A 9203-nucleotide genomic window follows, 5' to 3' on the forward strand; every position below is an offset into this window, starting at 1 on the left:
CAAGCAATATCCTTTACCGTCATGCCCACACAACATATTTCATCTTCCTGGGCACAGATGCCCAATCAAATTCTCCACGTAATTATGATGACTTATTAAAAATCAGCCCAAACACATTATTAGTAAGACTGCAGTTAGTCTCAGTGGCCAAAATTATTTCATTCATTAAATCAGCTTCTATTTTTAAGCGGCAACAGGTAAAATCCTGAGAGATTTCGGGCAGCACAAGCATCCATCAACGTGTCAATGTCTCCGAAAGGTCGAGAAAAAAAAAAGTGACTAGATTACAGCAGATATGGGTCGGGGGAAAATTACGTTTTTTTTTTCCTGCGATATGAAGCGATATATTTCATGTCCTTTTGCAAGCAAACCATCCAGCCCCAGTTCGTGACTTACTGAAACTCGCTGAAAATGTCATTTTCTTTATTGGTCGTATAAATGGTCTTTTTGTGGCTGCGGTTTCCCGGTGTATAGAGTACAGCCACATCTTGGGAATACACAGCTCAGCGGAGAGAAAACATCTCAAACACCATGTTTATCTGCCACACAACATGCAGCCATTAAAAATACATGAGGCCACCATCCATTATTCCGTCTCCGAATGGCAAAATCTGCATTAAGCTAGAAGAATCCTTCTGTTTTAGGATAAATAAATAAAACAGGCACTTAGAGATTCCTCTTGCTTTATTATAGAGAGAGGAAATGCGTGTGTTTGCAGAGGAGCAGGAAATGTGCGGCGCTTTCTAAATATGGATGAATAAATCAAAACGTTAGCAATTAGGGCCTCGCGTCTTTTCTGTTAATTCAAATGATTTTGCCACTTTTCTGAGAAAAGTGCGTTTAATATTTAAATTACTTGTTACTTTTTCAATACCCAGGTGATTTCTGCCGTAATGTGCCGACCAAGTCTTGTCAGCTGCAATTCGGGTGTGAATTCTGTAATCAGAAGTGGCATCAATCTGACATGGAAAAAAAAAACTTAAAAATTTAGCAACACGAGACAAATGGAGAAATGCGTGCTGAAACAAGGAAAAGCGGCACTGCGTACACAGTTTTACCATCTATAATTCATATCTCTCACATCCAACAACTTCTGTCCTGTTTTCTTGCCTCTCTTGGGTAATTTATGACTCTCAACATTGTGTGGCTTAAATTTTTGAGAGATCTGTCAAAATGGATCTGTTGCTTTTATTTAAGAATAAATTAATTAAATAACTTGTTGAACGGGCAATAGGAAGTGCAATATTTAGTTAGAGTTAAGATGAGTTAAAATAATTTTCTCACCTTCACATCATTTCAAACACTTTACAATAAGGCGTTATTAGTTATTTCACACCAACAAACAATGAACAATAGATTTATTACAGTATTTATTAAAATTTGGTAACATTATTTCATAAAAATACAATCATTCATTGTTAGGTCATGTTAGCTTATAGTGCCTCAACTAATGTTAACAAACACAACCAAAAAGACATTTTAAAAATGTGTTGTTTTTGTTTTTTCCCATGCCATGGAAGTCAATGGGTAACAAAACAAATAAAGAAAAAAAAGATAATTGGTTCAAAGTCTAAAAAGAATTGGATTGACACAAAGGTGAGTAAATTATGATATTTTTATTCTTATTCCAGTGTGACCATTATCTTTACAGTTACCATTCCATGTGTAAACAGGCCTTAAAGCTCAATTAATACAAACGTTTTAACATAAGAATTACCATGCTTATATAAAATTAGATATTTCACATTTATATTTCAAAATCGGCTCCATTCACTTTTACTGTCTGTTTCTAGACATCCTCCTCATAAAGCTTTTGTGATAAAGATTTTGAAAAAGACCCGTTATTCCTGCACGCTGTATAGGATGCAAAAAAATGGCATAATTTATATCAGAGGTGCAGGTTGGATTAATGGTAAAACTTTAAGTGGCCTAACAAGCATACTTCAAATGATTAGCTTGCTAAATCTGAATCAGGAACGGAGGTCCTCCTCTTTGACACCGCTGCCCTGCTCTTGTCATTACTGGGCACACTGTAAGCAACAAACAACAACTTTCCATCCACTGTAATTGCTACATAATTCAACAGATGCAGTGGAATGACCTCCAGGTAAACTTATATTTACTTTGCAGCTGTTAATGACTAAAGCTTTGATTAGCTCCTCTCTTAGAGGAAGAGGAACCCAGACCTCATGCTTTGTTTTTTTTTTTCTGGAGTCAAAGGAGAGCTTCATACCCACTGATGCAAGAATGAAAAAAATAGACGATCTTCTAATTAAGATGGGCCATTTAGCAACCAAAGTGATGCGATTTATTGAAGTATTAACGCATTCAAAAATCAGTGCGTTTCTCTTTTGCACAGATTCTTTGTCCTCTAGCTTGTTTAAACTAATCTTTGTTCGGCTTTTACAAAGGTTCTGTACGTAGTGCATTATTACAGAAAAGTGCAGTAACATTAAAATGCATATGTGAATAAAGTTAGAATGCAGTAAATTAATGGGCTGTTTTGCCTTAGGGCAAAATGGAGGACGGACCCCCTCTGAGTTCATTTTTCACGGCTTTGGTTATGCTTTCAACACTCTAATTGAATTTCAATGTACATTTTAAAAAGTCTTTATTAAAGTAACTCTTGATGTAAATCGTACCTGATCTACTGTGGGACTGTCGCCCATTAAGTACATTCACGACATGCTCTTTCTAGTTTTATCTCGTCTGTGTCATTATAATTTTCACTCATGACCAAAATATTACCCTGCAAAATAAGAACAGAGTAATTATGAATTTTATTCCACTGGAGTGCCTTCTCCATTTTTTACATCAGGTAACAGGACAATTTTATGAGGTTTGGACTCCCTATTTGGAACCTCATCATCATTCTATAATATTAAAATAAAAATATATATATTTTATTGTAACTCTCTAGACACTGAACATTCTTTTTAGGTATGACTCCTTGTTAAGTATGTGTTATAGTTAAAATGAAAAATATCATTATTGAAAAAATATTATAAAAAATATATATATATATATAACTATATTTAATATATATATATATATATATATATATATATTTAAATATATATACCCCATTTTTCATGTGAGTATCAGTTTTGCAATATGTATGATTATATTTATTAAAACACACACACACATTTTTTTATACATGTATACATATGTATATATAATTTCTTGTAATATAAATATTACAAAACCAAATTTAAATTTAAAAAAGTTCTAAAATAAGTATTCTACAAAATTATATATATATATAATGATTTTAAAAACTTTTTTAATGCAATAACATCTAGACAGCAAATTGCTCTGTATTTACAAGACTTCACACGGTTTTCAATCAGCTTTCACTAGTATAAACTCTTCAGGCACTAATCTGTCTAAAGAAACAAAACAATTTTCCGTTTGCTCTGAATCTCAGCTCCTGGGGCCCTAGGACCCTTTGGGTGGCTGTCAGACAGCACGTCTACACAGCATCACACAAACTCATCTCATGTCAGAGAGGGGCATCTCCAGCCATGAGAATTTATCAGCACATACTGTCCCCTGGAACACCGTACCCATCCCCCCCAAAAGCCCACAAAACAACGAGCCTGCCTCTTGGTCACAATGCCACATCTATTCAAATCAGCCCTTCATGCACAAGACTGCAGCGGAAATTGGTCTTTTGTCACTCAAGATTAACAATCTCTTCCCAAATCCCCACGGAAAATTCCGAAGTCCCGATCACAGACGACTCCGACTCTGCGTGACGCAAATGTGCCTCACGTCCAGGATGCTGAGTGTGCTTTTAAATAGAAGTCTTTTAGTAAAATCTATATTCACCGTTTCCACTAAACTCAAGGAGGTGGGCAAAACAGGATGAGCGCTCAGATTCAGGTTCAACAGTTCCATCAGCTCGAGCTCAAAAATAGACCCTCGAACGCATCATTATTGGGGTTTGTATATACACACTGAAAGTGAGACAGAATCTGCCAGATGAAGTTAGCAGGGAGACGCCTGACTCGATATTTCCTTTGTTGTTTGGTCAGGAAAGGGAAGGTTATTGTAAACCGACTCAAGAGTAAATAATCCCTACGTTTCCATAGCAAAGTCATAAACAGTCTGCAGAAACAAAGGCAGAAAAGACAATAAATCTAATGATGGTCAATTTTTTGTTTAGTTTCCAAAGTGTTTTTGAGGGAAATTCTATTTCAAAACAAAGAGGCACCTACATTTTTCCATGGAGAAGGGGAAATCAGATGTTTCGGAGATTTCTGTGGGTCTTTTTTTATTTCTTCAAGTGAATAGCCCGTGTGTTTTTTCTGGCAGACCTGCCCTGTTGTTGTGACAGATATATGGATACTGTTTTGTTATTCTGTCAAGAAACTTCCAGTATAACAAAACCTGTTTTTAGGGCTCTGTAGCAAAGGAAGTTTCAAGGTTCAAGATGTTTGAAACTATCACTTGGCCCGTACTCAAAAACAGAGCGCCATTCAGAGCATTTCGGTTGCGATCTACGGGACAAGAGTTGAAGCAACATGAACTTCAGACGAGCTACATTTAAACAGTAACACAGACAAACAGTAACTCATCCTAGACCTGATGTCTAAGAATAGCATTGTAAATAAATCAAAGCCATTTGAGGGTTGATTTTGCGCCGAAACACTTTTTGTTTTTTAAGAGTCAAACAAAATCAGTTACACGGTTAGTTTTTGTTTTGACAAAAGCAAAAACTTTAACCTTGTTTTGATCTAGTTAAGTTGTCTCACAAAGCTTACTAGAGTAAAAATGTGATACTTATTTAAAAAAAGTAAACAAATACATTAATTCTAAATTTACATTTAATATTTGATATTTGTAGTAATTTCATTTAAAAGCTTAATAATAATTGTCAAATAGTATTTCCAGGTATGCACTGTCAGTAAACTAATATTTAAAAATCACCAAAAAATAAAAATAAAATAAACAGTAAAATTTAATATACCATTTTAAATATTAAAATATACGTTCAATAATTTTGAATACATTTAATTCTAAATAAAAATTCAAGTTTAAAATATTTTAGTCTGTAAAGACATTTTGGTTTCTGATAAAATAAATAAAAAGTAAAAGCAATGTGTGACACATTATTACAACTTGAAAATAACCGTTTTCAACATGACGCTTCAGAAATCATCCTAGTATGCTGACCTGATGCTCAACAAACATTTCTTCTTCTTATCCATGTTGAAAACTGATTCGTTGCTTGATATTTTTGTGTAAACCGAGATACCCTTTTTCATGTTCAAAGTGCTTTAGAAAAAGAAAAAAAAACAGTACTTTACTTTTGTACAATTGAATAAGTCAATGCTTTAAAAAAAAAATATATGAATTTCTTTACTCCTACATCCAAACTTATCAACACAAGCGTATATATAAAATTCTACTTGGTGATGCTAATGGCTCAGAAATGACCTTTAACCTTTTTTTAAAGAGGAGATGGCTAGTAAAACGTAGCAAGACTGTCTTATCGTGCTAATACATGAGCAAACACAAGAGTCTTTACCGTGCGCCGTATGTGCGCCGCTGTACAGCTTACGTGGCTTTTGGTAGCTGAGAGACATGATTATTCAGAGGTAATATTTTATCTTAGCAGTTTGCAGAGCTTTGTTTGCCATTCTTTCAAGCAGGGGATAAAAGAGCAGCCTTGGCGTGCTGGCTCTGATTATGATCTAATTGTTAACATTCAGTGTGCCTTATTATCAATCTGGTGCCTTACAATGAGCAGTTAGAGCTTTGTTAGTGTTGGCAGAAGGCTCTGAGAGAGCGATTCTGCTACCGGTGGTGCATTACAGAAGTACTAGTTAGCGCTAAGGTGGCATGAGAGGAGCCCCTGCCGCCAACGACAACAACAACAACAAACAAACAGGAATTGATGGCAAGCGTTTATTATCTGGTTTAATTGCTCATCATCTGGAGGATCTGACAGTTGTGGTTAATGAGAGAGAGAGGAGAGAAGCGCAGGCTGTTGGCAGAGGGCTTCACGGCAAAGAGGATGCTGGGAGAAGGGGAGGGAGAGTGGGGGAGTTTGACACCGAGATCTGGAGCAACTCATTCCAGTCGAACAGAAGCAGTGGATGTAAGCGAAATCGTTCTCTAATCAAAATATCAGCCTTCGCTTTGGTTCCACTGAGCTCTTTGGAAGTCTGCTTAACCTGGATGTCATTAACACACACACACACTCGCAGGGAGGAATAGGGCCTTGTGTGTAATCAGATGGCAAACACACACAGGATATCACAAGAACTGAGCCCCTTCCTAAAGATCTCATCTGGGCTACAGGCCTGGACACGGTTCAAAAAGGGACCTCCCAGACACTGCAATATTAGGCACGTACGAACCGAGTTCAAACCGACAGCCTTCACAACCAGGCCTCGTGAACTGTAACGCTTCACCTACTGCAAACGGCCAGGACAACACGGTGCAATGTGTGTCACAACTAAATTTAAACCTCAAAATATATGTTTTCCCCGCTGCATACCTGTCAGTCAGCAAAGACAATCAAAATCTGTAAAAAGATGAAAGAGAGGTTGCAAAGAGATTCATAGTCACAGAAACGCACCGTAGACTGCATTGTGTGGATTTAACTTTTGACCTTTGAGAAACTATCGTAACTGCCATTGAAAAACATTTTCTTGAGTTAGTCTACACTGAGAAAAGGAGATTGTGGATAGGAATATTAAAAAAAAAAAAAAAAATTAGTTATAACAATCTTTTTTTTTTTTATGTAAGAGGAGTTCTAAGCCAATAAAAATGTTTAATTCAATATATATATATATATATATATATATATATATATATATATATATATAATTTTATTGTTAATTTTGCATGCTACAGATGCTTAGTTTTCTTATAAATTACATAATTTTAATTCTTTGAAAGAAAATTAATACCATTATTAATACCAGAATGCATTAAACTAACCAAAAGTGACAAAGGCGTGCATATTCATGTTGTTGCAAAAGATTTGCATTTGAAATAAAAAATAAATACTGTTTTAATTGAAATAATAAAAAAAAAAAATTATTCACCTAAAAAGTGCATTCTTTTTGGGCATAAAAGATTTTTTTCCAAAAAATAAAAACAAAATTCAAAATCAACCTCAAATATTTGAATGGTAAATGTTAGAATGTTTCTGTTATAAATTGCACTTTAACAATCTGGCTGAAAAGTTTAATTTAATTCTTTTTTTTCTTTTTTTTTAAGGGATTTCAAATAAATAAAAAAAAAGCATTTATTCGCCAGAATTAGGTTTACCGACCTAATCTCAAATATTGAATGTGGTCTCAGACTTCTGGAGCCCACAGTTGTGTTATAAAACATGAAGCATAAATTATATGTCTTTGGCTATTTTTGGAATTGCTTTGTAGGACACACAAATGGGAAGTTGCAGACTCGGCCTAATGCACAACCACAAATAGATGTTACATTAATCGTCATCATACAATGATGTATGCAAAAAAAAGGGAAGATTTGGGAAAGCAAAAAGCAATCTTTTCATACCTTCATACATGTGGCACACACACACACAAAAAAGACTTTTTTTAATAATTTCAAAACATTATAATCAATGGCAAATTGCAGACACGAAGAAAAGTGCTTCATCAGCTTTAACTTACTAGGAGGGGCACGATGCCAACAGGGAACACCCTCCCAAAAACCACTGCTGCTAAACTCATTCACAAATATCCCATTGAGAAAGTCTGAAACGCAGTGTACGCTTGCATGCTGCCCACTGCTGCAGATCTGCACACGCACACATGGGAATCATTAGGGCACGCAAGTTGGCGAGTGTCCCTAGCAACCAGCTGCATCTGTTTATGTTTACCTTCACGCTCCTACCAGCTAATGCCATGAGTACATCTGCTACTGTGCAACGAAGCTGTGGTTACATGCATGGTTGACCCATGATTCTGTAATTGCCCAGCAAGTAAGATAAAGAGTCAGAGCATAACCACCAAAGCCTTCCCTTCCCTTCCAAGAGCCTCTTTCCTCTGCCAGCTCTTGTCCTGCTGTGGAAAGCTCATTGCTGAATTGGTTCAACAAATTGAGCCACAATATTAAGTTGCTGCTTTAAGCATAATCAGACTGGCAGTTTTAACTTAAAATATAAAACAAATAAATAAATAATTACTTTGAATCAAACTTCATAAAAAAATAAATAAATAAAAAAACCTTACATTTACTCAACTCATTTTTAGTAAATGTATATAGCATTTTCAAACCACACACACGTATGTATGTGTGTGTAATTTGAAAATGCTAAAAATATATAATATATACATATAATATATAAATATATACACACACACACACACACATATATACACTAGTATTTTAAAACCGATTTAAACCATAGGTTCAGATTTTTCTATTCTATTTTATTAAAATAGTTAAAACTAAAATTTTTATTTTACACTAAATTTTAAAAAAACAAATTTTTTGTTGCAATAAGTAAATGAACATTATTTTTAATTATATTAAAGCATTTAAAAATTGTAAGTTTTAATAATGTAAAACCTTTGACTGGTGGTCTGAGACATACATATATACACATTTTATATATAGTTGGTCTAAAAGTCTCAGACATTAGTGTTTGCAAATAAATAAATAAATAAACAATATATTATAAAAAAAAAAAATTTCACCAACACAAACTAATGCTTCTTTAGGGAGATTAATTTATATTTATATTTAATTTTATTTACATACATTTTTATTGTGATAAGCAAAGAAGGGTTGTAATAAAGATTTATTTAAAAGAAAACTACAAGAACAAAGTTATGTTAATGTGTGAATGTTTAGCTCATATCGATATCAATTATGACAATTAAAAACATCTCTGAAAGCAAGGCAAAATTTAACCAGTGTGTGGATTTAAACATCTCACAGATGTGCAACTCATATGAAAAAGAAAAGGAGGGGAACATGAAAGGAATTTTTAAGCCTACACTAATAACATAATGGCTCAAAACAGCCACATAAAAGACTTGAGATGTTGGTGTACTTTGTGCTGTTATTGTGTTTCCTGTTCACAAGTTCATGCAACAGATGCCAAAGAAAACTCTGGCGGCGTGGCCCCCCTCTGACCCCCTGGGTGAGAATTACACTGTGCCGGAGTGCAAAGCTCTAGAGGACACAATATCCAACGCATACAAATGGCCTCTTGT

Source organism: Puntigrus tetrazona, chromosome 23 (genome assembly GCF_018831695.1).
Source record: "Puntigrus tetrazona isolate hp1 chromosome 23, ASM1883169v1, whole genome shotgun sequence".
Classification (NCBI taxonomy): domain Eukaryota; kingdom Metazoa; phylum Chordata; class Actinopteri; order Cypriniformes; family Cyprinidae; genus Puntigrus; species Puntigrus tetrazona.